At 45.4% G+C, this 19,907-nt stretch overlaps 1 protein-coding gene across 1 annotated transcript in view; it reads right to left on the reverse strand.

Moving 5' to 3' along the window:
* The window catches only part of SPMIP2 (sperm microtubule inner protein 2), a 192,646-nt gene extending 175,242 nt beyond the window's left edge, over positions 1-17,404 (reverse strand). The window contains exon 1 of the mRNA XM_069745764.1: positions 17,117-17,404. The gene's annotated coding sequence lies outside the window, so the exon portion shown is untranslated. The remainder of the gene's footprint in view (positions 1-17,116) is intronic.
* Between the last annotated feature and the right edge of the window lie 2,503 nt (positions 17,405-19,907).

Raw genomic sequence — 19,907 nt, forward strand, 5'->3', positions numbered from 1 at the left:
GATATGTTACAGATGCTGTGCTTCTTCTGAGCACTTTGCTAAAGACTGTAAAATTACTATTAAAGGGAACCTGTTACCCCCAAAATCGAAGATGAGCTAAGCCCACCGGCATCAGGGGCTTATCTACAGCATTCCGTAATGCTATAGAGAAGCCCCCGATGTATCCTGAAAGATGAGAAAGAGGTTCGATTATACTCACCTGGGTGGGTGGTCTGATCCGATGGGTGTCGCGGTCCGGTCCGGGGCCTCCCATCTTCTTACGATGACGTCCTCTTCTTGTTTTCACACTGCGGCTCCGGCGCAGGCGTACTTTGTCTGCCCTGTTGAGGGCAGAGCAAAGTACTGCAGTGCGCAGGCGCAGGGAAAGTCAGAGAGGCCTGGCGCCTGCGCACTGCAGTACTTTGCTCTGCCCTCAACAGAGCAGACAAAGTACGCCTGCGCCTGAGCCGCAGCATGAAGACAAGAAGAGGACGTCATCCTATGAAGATAGGAGGCCCCGGACCGGCCCGCGATGCCCATCGGACCGGACCGCAGTGGGAATGCCCCTGGGTGAGTATAATATAACCTCTTTTTCTCATCTTTCAGGATACATCGGGGGCTTATCTACAGCATTACAGAATGCTGTAGATAAGCCCTTGATGCTATGGATTTGATGCTCGTATATTCATGGAACTTCTACGTAGATGATGGACTTAAGTCTCTGCCCACAAGTGGAGAGGTAATTGATTGTCTCTCCAGAACACAGGAAATGCTGTCTGCAGCAAACCTCAGACTTTACAAAATCATCTCCAACAGCCAGGAGGTAATAAAAGCATTGCCATGTGAAGACCATGCAATGAGCTTAAAGGGTTCTGATGTTCTACGATATACCATCCACCAAACACGGAGTCTTATCTGTCATGAACAGTAGCTATGGTCCTCCTGGGTTCATAGCACCCATCACCATTCTAAGGAAGATACTGCTGAGACAGCTTGCAGCTGAGAGTGTGGATTGGGACCCTCTGCTACTGTCCCAAAAACAACAAATTTGGTAGACATGGAAGAAGTCTCTGAAGGTCTTAGAATATCTTCAACTCCAAGTGAATTATTGTGAAATCTAAAGATTTCAGATGAACAATGTCATGTCCGATGACTTGGAAATCATACAGTATTATATAGTATTGTTGCTGTTGTGTTGCTATGAAATAAGGTTTGCCTTTTAGATATTTATCCTCCCTCTCTCCCTGTCTCTCTCCCTAGGACTGATGTCAACAACTCCCCTTTTTTTCCTCATTCTTTGTCAGCCATCTTAGGAAGTATATGTCTTGTATCCCTTGTTCAGAATAGTCTTTTTAACCTACTACAGCTGTCAAAGCTAATGCTAATGTAATTGTGCATACTTCAAGAATTCAGCTTGAAAATAAGCCTTCTGGAATCTTCATATGTGCCTCCTGCAGTCGAGTCAAGCTATCTGATGAAATCTCTTTTTGTGTGAGTAATGTTACATAGAGACAGACTAGAAACAGTGTCTTGAGAGTGCCCTACTCTCGCAGCTTAGATATGGAGTCAAAATATCCATAGTTCTAGCTTTATGCCATAGCATGGAACTGGTAACCGTAAAAAAAAAATCACCCCTCCCCCTGAAAACAGATAATATCAAAGATCATTTTGCATACATACAACCCAAAGTTGCAGAGCAGGACTTTTCATACAATCTCCAAGTAACATGCTTTAGATAATGATAAGTATGACATCAAGCATTCTTTACTTCAGTAAATAAATACAAGCTTTGAAGCTTCTCAGCAGGAATTATAGAAATACTTAGATGCATAAATGTATTAATAATACACATTCTCAAATATCCAAAGCACCCATACCGTTAAGATACATAAGTAGGCTGATCTAACATTTTCCAATGTTCATTGCCATACAATTCAATTACTGCATTTTCAATGTAGGCAGTGGGATGTCTAATTGATGAAGTAATTGTAGCATACATCTGTACTCACTGGTGAGTGATCGATATGAAAGGCATATCTGGAGAATTTTCCTACTATACAATATCACTAAAAATAAGTGAATAGTTTCTAATAGGTATAACATAATAACATCATTAGTTCAAATGCAGCAAAAGCAGAAAGGAACATTTCAGAAGAGCTTTTAGTAGATACACTTCTGTGGCTGATGGAAGATGATGAACGGGATTTGGTTGTGTTTTTGGCATATGTCACAGATTCAGTTTCTTCAATCTGTCATATTAAGGCACCAAATGTTTCCTTGTGCAGCATATGGGCTGTGCGTATAAGGGGACCTTTCAGTGTCGGATTACCTGTGTAGATTGTGAGCCTTCGCGGGCAGGGTCCTCATTCCTCCTGTACCAATTATGACTTGTATTGTTTAAGATTATTGTACTTGTTTTTATTATGGATGCCCCTCCTCACATGTAAAGCGCCATGGAATAAATGGCGCTATAACAATAAATAATAATAATAGCTAACAAGGCTTACATGACCCAATCAACCTGCTGGCTGTCCACTACAGAGAGAAGAAAAGGACAAATATAGTACTAATCCAGTTTTATGCTCTAGCGATGTCAGTACTGAAATGTCCAAGTTATTGCTTTTTAACCCTCTGTTGTGCATCACATTATAGCACATACTTGAAAGGTATTCTAGTTTTACCCACACTGACATTGTAAAGGTAATTTGAAAAATGAAATAATGAGACTTATATCCAAACATCAGTAAAGAACCGGAAAATACACATTTTAATCTCAAAATAATTTGATTGTGTATACATAATTTTATTGTCATAACGTTTTGAAGAATGGTTATCGCCTATTGTGCTATTAGTTATTATAAATTATAATGAAATATGAATATTCAATATTAGACGAGAACAACATAAGACATTAGTTCTAGTACTTTGACATTTAGCAATATCATATCCTTTTGATAATGTAAAACTTGCAAAATGTTTTAATAACACCACCTGGTATTTAGAATAACACCATGCTATAAGAAATAGCACTACAACCCCAACATCCTTCCTTCCTTTCTTCCTTCCTTAATTCTTTCTGAGGTCCATGTGTCCTCCTGTCCACCGCCTCTTCCTTCTAATGCCACAGCTCTTTCCACTATCCTCATTAAAATGAGCTATGCATTCATGTGTATGGTGAAGTCATAATCATTGGATGATTGACCATTTGGCTGGATGATTTCTAAAACGAGCAAAATGCTTTTGAATTTCTTCATAAATTGTTGAAATGGGTCTAGAAAAATGGGGCTTACCTAAAAGTTGTCCTAAAATGTACCAAATTTATTAATGCCATGGGCCATTATTTTGGTGAAAAACGTTAGTGTACAGTTGTTTCTCATAAGTCATGGCTCCAGGTTCGAGTGTTGTGTCATCCTCTCTGCTGTTCTTCATGTTGAGATGCCGTGGAGAATTGGCATACTGCTCTGATGTCACACTGTTAGGTTTTATAGGCCATCATCTCAGTATTTCGAAAGTAAGGGTCCACACACTACCGTAGACTGCATCCTCTTTAACCTTCTGACAGACCCACCCATATTTGTGGATTATCACCATTTTTAGTCTCTGACAATACTAGTTTAGCTATACTATTGAACATCTCTGCCAGACCACTGGGTACTGTGGTCTCTGACAATACCTGCTCCACTTTACCAATACCTAACTTTGCTATTCTGCTATGCTAGTACTACATTGGACTCTACAACAAATCCAGCTATGTTACACTGAACCTCATGGCAAACATAGCTCTGCTTCTCCAGTTGCCATTGTTCCAGTTTCGCCATTATCATTCCAACTACTCCATTGCTCAACTCCACCAATATTACTATTCATGCTGCATTAGAACTGCCTTCCTTGGCATAGGACTTCAAGGATCCACCTTACCAGGTAATATTTACAAATGGATAGTTATCTGTGGTGGTGTAAAATGCTGTCTGATCACTATTCAAAAGCTTCCAAACTAAGTGATAACCAAACACCACTAAACCCACTTAGCTTTATCCCCACTGATACCCAAGGTTTTAAGTCTCGGAATCTGAACACGTCTGTGTCCATTTTATCTCGACCACAATTGCAATGCTTTTTTATGATGCAGTATTTCTGTTTCTAATACTGTCTAAAATTCTACAGCAGTTGATATGATAACATGATATGATATAGTTTAACCTCTTACAGCTAAAATACCCTTTTCTGGAATTAATTTTAGAGCATAATATTGCAGCTGCTCAGAATAGTGGTTTTATAAATTATTGTATACTCGGAGGTCGGACACAGAGATGTTGGTATTTATATGTACATAATATAGTCGTCATATGTGACCTATTTATTATTTATATGACATCACTCATCACTCTGTGCGCATCTACTCCCCCTCCAACCTCCAACTGGCTGTCATCTACCGTCCCCCAGGGCCAGCCATCACCTTCTTTGACCACTTCACCACCTGGCTACTCCATTTCCTCGCCACCGACATCCCCACTATCATCATGGGCGACTTCAACATCCCCATTGACACTTCCCTCTCAGCTGCCACTAAACTTCTATCCCTCACTTCCTCCTTTGGCCTCACTCAATGGTCTTCTACAGCCACCCACAAAGATGGTCACACACTGGACCTCATCTTCACCCGCCTCTGCTCCCTATCTAACCTCTCAAACTCACCTCTTCCTCTTTCTGACCACAACCTACTCACATTCTCTTCCCTTCCCTTGTCTACAACCCCCACCCCACAAACTCTCACACCCTCGCAGAAATCTTAAACACCTTGATCTTCACTCACTCTCTGAATCCTTCCTCCCTCTCTCAGACATAATCTCCCTACACAATGCGGATGATGCTGCCGCTCTATATAACACCACAATAGCTGCAGCTTTGGAATCTCTTGCCCCTCTCACACATACCAAAGCTCGCAAAATCAACAGACAACCCTGGCACACCAGCGTGACCAAAGAACTGAGGCGAGCTTCCAGAGCTGCTGAGCGCAGATGGAAAAGATCCCACTCCAACGAGCACTTCATCACATTCAAACAGTCCCTCACTACTTTCAAAACCACGCTCGCCACAGCAAAACAAACCTACTTCTCATCTCTCATATCCTCCCTGTCTCACAACCTCAAACAGTTATTCAACACCTTCAACTCTCTCCTCCATCCCCCAGCACCTCCTCCCTCCCCACTCATCTCAGCTGAAGACTTTGCCTCATTTTTCAAGCAGAAAATTGAGAACATCAGAGACAGTTTTAGTAAACAACCCCCAGAACCCTTCCTCCCAACTACCCAGCCCTCCACCTCCAAAACCAACTTCTCCACCATTACAGAAGACGGACTCTCCACTCTACTCTCAAGATCGCATCTCACCACCTGTGCACTTGACCCACTCCCATCCCACTTCATCCCAAACCTCACCACAGTCTTCATCCCAACCCTAACCCATCTCTTCAACCTATCACTAACAACTGGCATTTTCCCCTCAAGCTTTAAACATGCCTCAATCACACCTATCCTCAAAAAGCCCTCTCTTGACCCATCCTCTGTATCTAGCTATCGCCCTATATCACTTCTCCCCTTTGCCTCAAAACTACTGGAACAACATGTCCATCTTGAACTGTCCTCCCATCTATCTTCCTGCTCCTTCTTCGACCGCTTTCAATCAGGCTTCCGGTCACACCACTCCACTGAAACTGCCCTAACTAAGGTCACCAATGACATATTAACCGCCAAGAGCAAGCGACACTACTCTATCCTCCTCCTCCTGGACCTGTCCTCTGCCTTTGACACAGTGGACCATTCCCTGCTGCTGCAGACCCTCTCATCCCTTGGAATCACAGACTTGGCCCTATCCTGGATCTCGTCATAGCTAACTGACCGTACATTCAGAGTCTCCCACTCACACACCACCTCCTCACCTCGCCCCCTATCTGTCGGAGTCCCGCAAGGTTCAGTTCTAGGACCCCTGCTCTTCTCCATTTACACCTTTGGCCTGGGACAGCTCATAGAATCTCACGGCTTTCAGTATCATCTCTATGCTGACGACACACAGATCTACATCTCTGGACCAGATATTACCACCCTACTAACCAGAATCCCTCAATGTCTGTCTGCTATTTCATCCTTCTTCTCCACTAGATTTCTAAAACTTAACATGGACAAAACAGAATTCATCATCTTTCCCCCATCTCACACTACCTCCCCAACGAACCTATCCATTACAGTAAACGGCTGCCCTCTCTCCCCAGTCCCACAAGCCCGCTGTCTTGGGGTAATCCTTGACACTGATCTCTCTTTTAAACCACATATCCAAACCCTTTCCACTTCCTGCCGCCTCCAACTCAAAAATATTTCACGGATCCGCTCATTCCTAAACCAAGAATCTGCAAAGACCCTAGTTCATGCCCTCATCATCTCCCGCCTTGACTACTGTAACCTCCTGCTCTGTGGCCTCCCCTCTAACACTCTTACACCCCTCCAATCTATTCTAAACTCTGCTGCCCGACTAATCCACTGGTCCCCCCGCTATTCCCCGGCCTCTCCCCTCTGTCAATCCCTGCACTGGCTCCCCATCACCCAGAGACTCCAGTACAAAAGCCTAACCATGACATACAAAGCCATCCACAACCTGTCTCCTCCATACATCTGCGACCTCGTCTCCCGGTACTCTCCTGCACGCAACCTCCGATCCTCACAAGATCTCCTTCTCTATTATCTCCTCTTCCCACAATCGCATACAAGATTTCTCTCGTGCATCCCCCCTACTCTGGAATTCTCTACCACAACATATCAGACTCTCGCCTACCATCGAAACCTTCAAAAAGAACCTGAAGACCCACCTCTTCCGACAAGCCTACAACCTGCAGTAACCACCGATTGACCAAACCGCTACACGGCCAGCTCTACCCTACCTACTGTATCCTCACCCATCCCTTGTAGATTGTGAGCCCTCGCGGGCAGGGTCCTCTCTCCTCCTGTACCAGTTGTGACTTGTATTGTTCAAGATTATTGTACTTGTTTTATTATGTATACCCCTCCTCACATGTAAAGCGCCATGGAATAAATGGCGCTATAATAATAAATAATAATAATAATCTTCATTGGGTCCATTGCAGTCCATTCAACTAAAAGGTTAAAGACATCGATGACATCAGAGGTCTCGGTGAAGGGCTCTACTCTGCTGCAATGTTGATTTTTCAGTTAATCTTCCTATGCATGAATATTGATGTGTGCATTCCAGCATAAATCTGTTTGGGATTGTCACCTCAATAACCCAAGTTTAGGAAACCCTGTAATGTACAACATTTGTTCGATTCGATTGCCCGCTCTGTAATAAACCCAAACCTTGGTAGACTAATACAGTACCAATTCCACAGATTTATGGATGCATAACTCATAAGTGGATAGTACTTAGACCTCTTTTTGTCCAAATTCTCAAATGGAAGGACAGGTGAAAGCGAGGCAATGTAGTAGAGGAGGAAGTGTCTTAAAAAAATTCTTAAATCAGGAAGTAAACACTTTTTCTAAGTTTCAGGATCTGAATATACATACATATAAAAATGCAGCTGGGCTCAAAATACACACATAAAAAAAAGCGTAAAATTTCAGAAAATTGTTTATGATGGTGCTGTAAACGCTGGGCACTTTAGGCACCATGTACGGTTAGTAAAACAAGCAGCAAAGACCCTGCAAAAATAATCCATGTGAACAAACCCTAATAAACTCGATTTCTTTTGTTAACTAATGTATTAATGCTGTGTTCAGGAGGGATGTGAACTTGTAGAGGTAAATACAAGTCAGGTCTGTTGAGATGAGCCATGGCGCTTAGAGGCTTTATTCTGAACCCTAATCTCCCCAGGGACAGTGGAACAGCCAACACACACTATTCATACTCACAGCAGGGATTTCTAAGTGACTCAGCTTTTTCCAAATCACATCATACTAAAAGATTTATGATTTGACCTCAAGCTGTCTTGTAGCCACTGACGGTAAAGGATTGTACAGTTCTTGGGAGTAGCTGCATTTAAGAAATGTTTGTTAAGCTTTAGTCACACTAAACGACTTACCAACGATCACGACCAGCGATAGGACCTGGCCGTGATCGTTGGTAAGTCGTTGTGTGGTCGCTGGGGAGCTGTCACACAGACAGCTCTTTCCAGCGACCAACGATCAGGGGAAAGACTTCGGCATCATTGAAACTGTCTTCAACGATGCCGAAGTCCCCCTGCAGCACCCGGGTAACCAGGGTAAACATCGGGTTACTAAGTGCAGGGCCGCGCTTAGTAACCCGATATTTACCCTGGTTACCATTGTAAAAGTAAAAAGAAAAAAAAAACACTACATACTCACATTCTGATGTCTGTCACGTCCCCCGCCGGCGTCCATAGGGTTAAAACTGCTTTCGGCTAGAGCGCTGCTAATGCACGCGCTGCTGCCGAGATGCACTGACTGTGCCAGCGTCGGCAGTAACAGCGGTGACATCACCGCTGTGCTCTGCTTTACGGCCGGCGTTGACACATTAGCAGCGCTCCTGCCGAAAGCAGTTTTAACCCTGTGGATGCTGGGGGACGTGACAGACATCAGAATGTGAGTATGTACTGTTTTTTTTTTTTAACTTTTACAATGGTAACCAGGGTAAATATCGGGTTACTAAGTGCGGCCCTGCGCTTAGTAACCTGATATTTACCCTGGTTACAAGTGAACACATCGCTGGATCGGCGTCACACACGCCGATCCAGCGATGACAGCGGGTGATCAGCGACCAAAAAATGGTCCTGATTATTCCCCAACGACCAACGGTCTCCCAGCAGGGGCCTGATCGTTGGTCGCTGTCACACATAACGAGATCATTAGCGGGATCGTTGCTACGTCACCAAAAGCGTGATGTTGCAACGATATCGTTAACGATATCGTTATGTGTGACTCCAGCTTTACGCTTGTATTGTACCTTTGCTATATACTTTCTTCAGCCAAATATGATTTGTACCATTGCAAAACAGATTTTTCTGGCTTAGGCTTCTTTCACACTTGCGTTTTCTGGTTTCCATCATCGTGCAGTGAAATGACGTATCGACGAACGTCATGAAAATAGTGAAAAACGTGTGCGACGGATCCAGTGAGAGAGAGAGAGACTTTTTCCCGGGCTTGAAAAATCTTTCCGGGCATGCTCAGAGGGGAAAAACTGGATCCGCTGCTGGATTCCTGTGTGTGATGGTCAGCGACAGATCCTGCGTCCATAGGCTTCCATTGTAGGCGACGACGGGCAACGCAGGATGCGTCGCTGACCGATTTTCCGACGTGCACAACAAAGTTCCTATTAACATTTTCTCTGCACGACGGACCGCTATTTTACAATGGATCCAGTGCACGACGGATGAAACCGATGGCCATCCGTCACAATCCGTCACTAATACAAATTTAAGGGAAAATGCAGGATCCTGCAAATTTTTTTGCAGCATTCACAAAAAACGACGGATTCTGACGGATTAAAAAACCGCACGTGTGAAAGTAGCCTTAATCGGAAGGTTTCCCCTTTTCAGGAGAGTTGATAAATATACAGTATGTTCGCTAAGATCAGGGCCGGCTCCAGGTTTTCATGGGCCCTGGCCAAAAGAGTCTCAGTGGGTACCACGATTCATGAGGCACAGATACGTCAGAGAAATATAAGTATACTACAATGCCCAAGATTTTGCTTACTTCTTACATTACATGAGTGATATCTATTGTAAATTCTACAATATCTCAGAAAACGGACAGTATATTCCTCCATACAGTATTAAGGGCGCCACGTAGTGCTCTATACAGAATAATGAGCCCCATATATTGCTCCATCCAGTATTATGGGCACCACATAGCGCTCCATACAGAATAATGGGCCCCATCTATTGCTCAAAACAGTATTATGGGCACCACATATTGCTCCATACAGAATAATGACCTCATATAATGCATCATACAGTACAATGAGACCCATATATTGCTCCATACAGAATAATGGAACCGATATAATGCTCCACAGAGTATAATGAACCCCATATATTGCTCCATACAGAATAATGAGATCCATATATTGCTCTATACAGAATAGGCCCCATATAATGCTCCATACAGTATATGATGGGATCCATATAATGCTCCAGTATATGATGGTCCCCATATATTGCTCCAAACATTATAAAAAAAAATATTCACCTCTCCTCGCTGGCTTCTGCTCTGCTCCAGACTCCTCAGAGTCGGTGTCTTCCAACTCTCTACACTGTCACTGTTCAGCGCAGAGGGTGCAAACTAGTGATGTAATCTCACCTGAAACGTCACAGAGTCATGAGACGTGGAAGACACCGCAGAGGAGGAACAGGGAGAAGTAAGTATTGCAAGTACTGGGGCCCTGAGCAAGCGCTGGTGGCCCACTTGCGGACCCTTGCCTGGGTGCGCTGGATGCTGAAGCCAGCCCTGGTTAAGATCCCCATTGTCTCAAAAGTTCGTAAAAGAAGTAGCCCATCATTTACTCACAGCACACTTCTTTGATGTCTTTTTTTAATGATATCTCTAAGGTACTTGATAATTTTTTTTTCAATAAATAGAGTGAACATTTAGTTTTGGTATTTATGAATGGTGGTCGCTGACAGCTACTTCCATAATAGCATATTATTAATCGCTGGAGTTAACTTGTCCATCAGCAAATGACTGTAGAAGATTTACTGAAAATACCTACAAAATCTCTTTGATCCAATTTTCATAGAAAAGCAAAAGGCTCTATAGGACTGCCAGTTACTGTCTTATATGCCTTGGCATCTGAAAATAAGTACTGCGTCATCTAGAAACTGTGGGTTACGAACTGCCAAGCCTTTAATTTGTTAGAAATGCAGACATGGAACAATTACTTTTGCCATCATTCATCGAATTGGTATCAGTTTCAGAATATAGGGAGGTAGAACGTGGGAGTTTAACATTTGGGATTTACTATCATCTCAGAAAGCTAAAAAGCAAGACTCGGCAATCTACAGTTTCTCTAATTTCATCCCATTTTGAAATATACAAAGCTTTGCTTTTAGTTTCTCATGTGTTTTCCTGAAAAATTAGTTTTGCCTTGATACTTGACAGTATATTCTGAATTTGTATAGCAATTCCATAAAATGTCACAAACTGAAACTATTCAACATTACACTCGTAGTCTGGGTAGTAATAATGGCATGAGGGGCATGGGGAAAAAAAAAAGGGCCAGATTCGTCATTTGGATATTTTTAAAGTCGTTTTTCTCTTTTTGTCTTGTGGTTGACATGGATTGTTTTGCCATATTTTTCAAGAATTTTATGCAAAGTAAAACATTGTCTTTATTTTTGTCTATAATCTTTTTTACAACTTTTAAGTGCAAAAAATCACATTTTGTAAAATGATGCAAAAGTAACACCAAAATATCTGGCATACATAAAATCACTCTGGTGTGGGGGGTTCGGAAGTAGAATTGTGACAATTTGTAACTTTTCGAAAAGGTCACAAATGATCAATTAGAAGAAAACATCTGGAGATCATAAACTCCTCTCACAAGCTAAAAAAGATAAAAAAAAAACAGGTGAACACATATAGAATAGACTTCAAAAAGCCGCAAATTAAAAGAATAATTAGGTGCAAATGGAAAAACAGGTAAAAACCCTGTGGTAGAGCGGCTCACTCAGCAGGACACAGAGGTATAACCGGAACCGGAACACTGCCTCTTTAAGAAAAGGCTTGGTTATTGTAGACAGCATAAACAAGCTTGGCAAAATAAAGACAGCCCTCTGGGCAAAACAAAGAAACAAAAAGAAACACAGTCCTTTTCTTAGCAGGGATTAGCCCACTTACAGGGACCAGTGTACACAGTTCAGATTTAGCACACACTTTCCTGGAGTGCTCCCTCTCCAGGCACACACTGAACACTGAAACCTTTACCTTCAGCTATTTAAGCCCAGACCTTGTGACTCCTTTATCATGTGACTGATCACATGATCTTAACATCACACAGGTCCTTTCAGGAAACTGCGTGTGGAGATACGGTCGACCTCCTACCACCCACTCTATGAAGATCCACTAAAACCAGCCCATAATATAACTTTTACTTAATCCTCCCAACACGTAGTGTGCTGGAGGAAACTACTTTGGTTTTACATCACTGACGCCATCATGCGCAGTGACACGTATCTCCCCTCCATTACTTCCCCAGTGACTTTGTCACAACCCCCACAATCTAAACAAAGAACAGGTGCAAATTTTTCTAATTTGTCCTCTCATCTGCACCAATGCCACTTGTTTGTGCTGCATTAGAATTGTGCTCCTGAGCAAAGTACCGTATATACTCGAGTATAAGCCGAGATTTTCAGCCCAAATTTTTGGGCTGAAAGTGCCCCTCTCGGCTTATACTCGAGTCATGGTGGGTGGCAGGGTTGGCGGGTGAGGGGGAGAGGGCGCTGAGGCATACTTACCTAGTCCTGGCGGTCCTGGCGCTCCCCCTACCATTCCACGGTCTTCGGGTGCTGCAGCTCTTCCCCTCTTCAGCAGTCACGTGGGACCGCTGATTAGAAAAATGAATATGGACTCCACTCCCATAGGGGTGGAGCCGCATATTCATTTCTCTAATCAGCGGTAACGGTGACCGCTGATAGAGGAAGAGGCTGCGGCACCGAAGACCAGCTGTCCGGGGGAAGGAGCGGGACGCCGGGAGCAGGTAAGTATGTCATATTCACCTATCCCCGTTCCACACGCCGGGCGTCGCTCCATCTTCCCGGCGCCGCTCCATCTTCCCGGCGTCTCTCCGCTCTGACTGTGCAGGTCAGAGGGCGCGATGACGCATATAGTGTGCGCGGCGCCCTCTGCCTGATCAGTCAGTGAGGAGAGGTGCCGGGAAGGTGGAGCTGCAAGCAAGAAAGGTGAGTATGGCATTTTTTTTTTTATTGCAGCAGCAATGGCACAGGTTTCTATGGTACATCAATGGGGCAATAATGAACGGTGCAGAGCACTATATGGCAGCACAGCTATGGGGCAATAATGAACGGTGCAGAGCACTATATGGCAGCACAGCTATGGGGCAATAATGAACGGTGCAGAGCACTATATGGCACAGCTATGGGGCAATAATGAACGGTGCAGAGCACTATATGGCACAGCTATGGGGCAATAATGAACGGTGCAGAGCACTATATGGCACAGCTATGGGGCAATAATGAACGGTGCAGAGCACTATATGGCACAGCTATGGGACAATAATGAACGGTGCAGAGCACTATATGGCACAGCTATGGGGCAATAATGAACGGTGCAGAGCATTGTATATGGGGCACAGCTTTATATGGAGCATCTATGGGGCAATAATGAACTGTATGGAGCATTATATGGGGCTCCTGATTCAATATCGATATTTAAAAACACTTAACCTACTGATGTCTCAATTAATTTTACTTTTATTGGTATCTATTTTTATTTTTGACATTAACCGGTAGCTGCTCCATTTTCCACCCTAGGCTTATACTCGAGTCAATAAGTTTTCCCAGTTTTTTGTGGCAAAATTAAGGGGGTCGGCTTATACTCGAGTATATACGGTACTTCTAGAAAAGCTAGCCATGGGGGCTGAAACCTGTTTGACCATTACTCAGGGAAAACCAATTGTTGGCAAACTTTAAGATCGGTGCTAGCCATGCCAGCACCTACTTAGCTTCATTCGTACCAATGCCTAAGGTTTTAATATCAATAATTTGAACATTTGCATGTGTGATCTCAACAACTAATCATTTATATCTAATTAAACCCTCTCTGCCATCTGATGTACTATTCCGTCCATGTGACCTGGGACTTAATTCCCATGGACGGAATAGTATGTCATGTTAGGTGTCGACTTCCCGCCGCTGTACAGGGAGAATCTCGCATTATGTCCTCTGCGGTCTCCCATTCTTCCCCAGCCGCAGTGGAGTCTGCTCAGCGGATACATCGGTCCTAGCGTCTGGCTCAAGCTGATACTGTGCATCTGGTTGCAGCTGCTGTCCCAGGTTCAGCTTTTGTAATCAGCATTGATCAGCAGCGAGCAGACGTTCCAGGGACTAAGTCCTGCTTTTCATCTACTGAGCATGCCTGTGGGACGACCTCTCATTGGAGGTTGGAGGTCACATGCCCAGGTCCTGTAGCAGCTCTGATTGGACCACCAGGAAGGTCCTGGAAGGCTGCGACTATAAAAGGTTCATGGGCTAGTATAGACTTGACTATGTATGTGTGTGCTAAGAGATTGATACTGGTGAATGCTCCTAAGTGATCCCCATCCCTTTGGTTGTTGTCTGGGTATTAGGGTGAGTGGAGCAAGCAGTCAGCACCTAATAATGGCTTTTCAGCTACATTAACCCTACTGGTCAGTGTAGGGTGGGAATTCCCGCTTGATCTCAGCATCTGACTCAGGGCATCCTCAGGCGCGGACTCAAAAGCCACTGAGGGTCAGAGCGAGATCAATCACCAGGGTTGTGGGGGTGAATTTCAGGGATCCCACTAGCGTCCATCTGCTGCATCCTGTGACTGCTAACAGGGCACAGCGTTCCCTTTGTTTCTCTGCGTCTCTGTGAAGCAACAGAGTTCGCGTCAGTTCATACCGGGTGACGGAAACCGTGTTTATTCTGGCGTAGTACCACCATATAGTGCCGCCATTACCTAGCAGCAGGTTCCATCTCTGCACGGTGGACCCCGGGCTGCAAATGCACTTTATTATTATCTTCATAATTATTCGGTGCGTTCCGCCAGCCCTAACACATCATGCCCTTTAATGCGACACTGCGACTTAAGTCGTGGTGATCGCATTAAAATTCCGACGCCATCTTACGCCAATCGTCGATTGCACCAATCACAGAGCACAGCAGCTTTGCCCTACCGGTGACCTGCTGGTGACCTGCCTACGATCAGAGCTGTAAGCTCTGATCCTAGGCTGGTGCCTAGCATCACTGGCATCACCAGGACCAGCTCTGATTGGTGGGATCGATGATCATATCGATCCCACTAATGACAGGTCACAGCAGCGGTATGACCGTTCTGTGACCTGTCTATGACCTGTGAGTGACCTGTCTAACTGCTCTGCAGAAATCCTCACACTAGCTGAGGATTCCTGCAGAGCAGTCACACTGCCAGATCTCCTCCTATGCTGGGACTTGTGGTGCCACAATAGCCTGTAACACCACAATTCCTGCTGAAGAAAGAAAACAGAAGAAAAAAGAAAGAAGAGAGACTACAACCATAAGTGTTGATCCCTGATCCCTGTCCAATCTCTCTTCATCCACCCCAATCCTCCCATTCCACCCTTCCCCTTTTTACCCCCCTTTGCACTGCCTTCATACGAACATTTAGCAGCCGCCGAGCATTGATTGGTGATGCAGTTCACCGATCAACACTCGTGCTCACTTTTTTTTTCTCAGCCCCCTTTGCGCCAACTCCGTACACACATCCCGCAGCCGCCGAACTTTGATAAGTGACGCAGTTCACTTATCAGAGCTGGGGCCTGCTGTTTTAGACTTTTCTTTTCACAGGCACTTTTTTCTCCCTATTTGCTTTTTTCTTTTAGCTTTTTCTTTTCAGGTAAGTTTGCACCAATCACTACCCCCCCGCACACACATACACATACAGTTATAAATAAGGTACACAAAGCACCATATTCACAAACAAAATGTCCCGCCAGTCACTTTCGTCCCAACAGCGCTATTCAGTGGAGGAGGAATATGCTTTCCTTGTCTCCGACACTGATAGCAAGGGAGAGGATCCCACATCTCTATACTTTTCGGATTCATCATCCTCCTCCTCTTCCTTATTTTCTTCCTCAGGTCCTGTGGAACTGCCACGCAGACGTCCCAGGACAGAAAATGAGGCAGCGCCCATTCATGAAAATGAACCAGCGCACCCCTCTTCGGACCCTGCATGGACCTCGCCCCCACCCCCCCAAAAAAAAAAAAAAATTATGAGCCACTGATTCCTGATTTTGTGACAGAATCAGGAATCAAGTTTTACACCACCGACCTCACAGAACTAGACTTTTTTGCGTTTTTGCGTGCGTTTGCGCGCGTTTTTTTGTGCGTCGTGCGTTGCGTCGCCGATGCAGCGGCGCGCAACGCTAATGTGAACGTAGCCTAACATTGTAGACGCAGGTGCATGCGTTTGCATGCGTTTGCCTGCGTTTGCTTATGGATGCGTCTTTTCACGATGTGCGGCTGGGCGCAGCTAATGCACCATGTTGCATTTTTTGTGGCGGAAAATCTCCGCCGCCATATGCATGCGGACGCTTGCAGAAGGAGTGCGTCAACTAAACGCATTACAGTCTATGGGAACGCATTGGTACGCAAGTACATGCGTGTGATTGCGTTTGTGTATGCATGCGTTTTTATGACTAAACATGTCTAGGAACTGGTTTTAAGCCACCCCCCAAACAAAGCTTATAAAAGAAGGTGTGGGCAGTGGAAGTCCAGTACTCTCAAGACTCTACAAGCATTGGAATACTTTTTTTAAAAGCATTGGAAGACTCTGACTATAATGTACAAGCTATATGTCTGCCTGTCTGTTTTTCTCCCTGGAGTCTGTAATAATTTATCTTTCTTGCAGCATTCCTCCACATGTCCTCCAGTGAAGAGTAGACCTCACACAGTGGACAGGAGACTGAAGTGAATACATTTGCTACTGATTGGTAAGTATTCACTGTCACTATTACACTTGTTGCAAAATATTTATTTTTCTTTTTACAGAACCATTCCAGTGCAGATGAGCAGGAGCAGCAGTGAAGCGATGGTCGGGGGACCACCACTGTGCAGGAAGACTACTGTACACAAGATGAGGTGCAAACAACAAAGGGTTGATTTATTAGAAGGCAAGGAATGAAGGGAATGAGGAAGATGCAAACAGGGGTTTACAATGGCAAAAGACAATGTACATGTGTTATCTTTCCTGTAAAATAGCACGGTGCGACAACTATTACAGACTCAGAATATGTCTCACAAGCAAGTTTAAACAATTAACGATGCTACTCTATGTATAACCTCCCTGGCCTGTACTAAGCAGGCCACACGGCTCCCGTGTACTGGCTACTGAAGCCTACACTAGGCCCTAACAGGTGCACCAAACAGGAAAAGACTCACGGTGATGTTGGGGACTCAGGTCCAGTCCCAGGGGGCCCCCAGAAGTCCAACCTGGTGGTGCGCACGGCTTTCTGTCAGCTCTGTGAAACGTGTTCTTCTTGCTTCTGGATCCTAGGGATGCTCCTGGAAACTGTAAGTCCCTTTCTCAGTATCTTCGTGGCTTCACAAACTAGCACAGAACAGCCACCTTTGCTGTACCTGGAAAAGTCTTGCAAATTTCACAAGTAAACTTCGTCCCAAGCTGTGGGACCTTTCTTGTAGCAAACAGCACACAGTTCTCCCTCTCGCAGTTTCAGCTCACACACACAGTTTAGGCTTAACTCCTCCCCTCTTCCTAGGGCAGGGGGAAGCAGGACATTCCATCGTACCAGACAAGGGGGTGCTGTCTCTTAAAGTGGCAGCGTGTTACTGTTCATAACAGCACTACCCTGAGCAGGCTCAGGCTCAAGTTCCGGTGGCAAGAAGGCGTGTACTCTTGACTGTTTTTATTTATTCTTGACTGTTTTTGGTACACGACTATTTTTTTTCTTTTTGCCTTTCTTTGTTTTAAGTGTTTTATCTTTCCAACATTAATGTCTTTGTTTCATTTCTAGGTTCCACAATGGGAGGAGGAATTCCTTAACAATGACCTCCTCATCACATTGGTGCAGGAGCGAGCTGCATTGTGGGACACCCGGGAGCAGCAGCACTTGGACGCTGTATGATGGATGCCCGGGACAACGCCATGAGTCAGAAAGGCTTTTCGTAAGTATTGCAATGTGGTCTGATGGGGCAGTGAACCTGAAGGCCGGGATCACACAACCCTGTGTGATTCGAGAAACTCCTGCGAGTTTCTCGCATTACACAGGGTTGTGTGATCCCGGCCCAAAGTGCATTGTTTAACAATTTTTTTTCCCTATTCACAGTGCACAAAGTCAAAACCCGTTGGCGTTCGATGAAGGATCGCTTCAACAAGGACCTGAGACAGGAGATCCAAGTTCGCAGTGGTGCTGCAGCAAGGATCGGGAAATACAAATTCCATCGGTACTGGATTTCCTGAGGCCTGTCCTTGCTCAGAGATCGTAAGTATTTTTGTGTTGTATTCCATTGTGTTGTATTCCCTAATCTGAATTTTTCTATTATTCCACAGGAGCTGGCGCTTTTACAATTGTTATTGTTATGTTTTTTCTTTTCACAGAACCTGGAGCAGCCCCCTCGAACCTGGATCGTCCTCTGGAGCAAGCCCTCATCGAACAGCCACGGACCAGTCCCAGCCATCCACCAGCTAAGCAGCAAGTGGGTCGGCGTCACAGTCTGGAGAACAGGCAGCTGGTCCTTCAGGTGTTCCCCTGTCCCAGTCATCTACCTTTTTTGGGGGGGATCTTCCCGCCAGCGGCACAAGGCCTCAGACAGGTCACTCATGCCCGAGTTTAATCACTTGAGCTTGATCTTCCAGAATGGCCTGAAGGTGCTGGGAGATAAGATGAGTCAGACCAGTGAGTCTTTCCAGTCTAACACACTTTTCCAGGATGTCAACCAATGCCTTAACTGTCTGGAGGCCGACCTCCAGAGACCAGCACACCATTTTTTTAATCAGATAGAGCGGGGCATGACGAAACACCTTATGCCTGAACTCCAGCTCAATGTGATGCATGCCTGCAATGCTGCTTACATTCAGGCTATGCAGCAGACTCGGTACTTACAGCAGCCAAAGGTGGCATTTCCACTTGTGCTACAAATTACCCACTCAACCTCAATACTGAGTTCTGCTGCATACCACTGTACGACCACCACCATGCCCAGGCCTGCTGCACACCACTACACCGCCACCACCATGCCGGGTGCTGATGAAAGCAACTCTACCACCACCACCATGTCGAGTCCTGCTCTTGCATGGCTGTCCACCGCCATCAGCACTAGGCCGCCTCTAGATCCTGCATGGCTGTCCACTACCACCAGCACTAGGCCGCCTCCAGATCTAGCATGGCTATCCACCGCCACCACCACTAGGCTGCTTCCAGATCCTGCACGGCTGTCCACCACCAAGCCGCTTCCACATTCTGGAAGCACTGCTGACCCCACCATTCCCACCCTCCCAAGGAGACACACAAAAAAAGGCAGCCGCCTAAGATGGGCCGGAAAGCTAGAATGAGTCGTGCCACCATAACTGTCGTACTACCTCCACCCTCACCTCCCAATGTGTCTGTGTTGAGTTTTTTTCTCCCTTCCAATGTGTCTCTCCCATCCCATGCTTTGAGTCGTCCGCAGGGCAGTGGGGTACACGGTACCAGGTCCGGTCGCAAGGGGGATGTCACGGTGGCTGCGACCCGTTCCGTGGCCATGGGCCTCAACAGTAAAAGGGAAAATGTTCAAAGTTTGTCGTGACGCCACCTGTGGAGTTCGGTCAGTAGTAGGACCGACGCTGCATTAAAGGGGTCCCCTGGGAGATGTTGCAGCAGCACAGATGTTACACTTCCCACAGGTGAAGCAGGGTCCCCATGGGTCCTATGATGTGTCGTTAAGATGATATGTGCCAATGATTAAATGGAGGAGACAAGTTGTAAGCCTTTACCTGGTTTACTGCAGGTTGCTGGCCACAGTCCAGGGTACCAGGCACGGATGGTGGTGGTCCGACTGGCTCAGAGGCAATAGAGGGTTCCCTTCTCCAGTAGAGGTCCGTGGGCCTTTCCAACTCGTGCCATTAAAGGTGAGGTCCCTGCTGCCTGAAGCTTCCTACAGGGTCCTCCAGTTTCCCCCTGTCCTGGGACAGGTACCTGCACAATGAGCAGCTTGAGCCTTTTTACAGGGACTC

Source organism: Ranitomeya imitator, chromosome 1 (assembly GCF_032444005.1).
Source record: "Ranitomeya imitator isolate aRanImi1 chromosome 1, aRanImi1.pri, whole genome shotgun sequence".
Taxonomy (NCBI): Eukaryota; Metazoa; Chordata; class Amphibia; order Anura; family Dendrobatidae; genus Ranitomeya; species Ranitomeya imitator.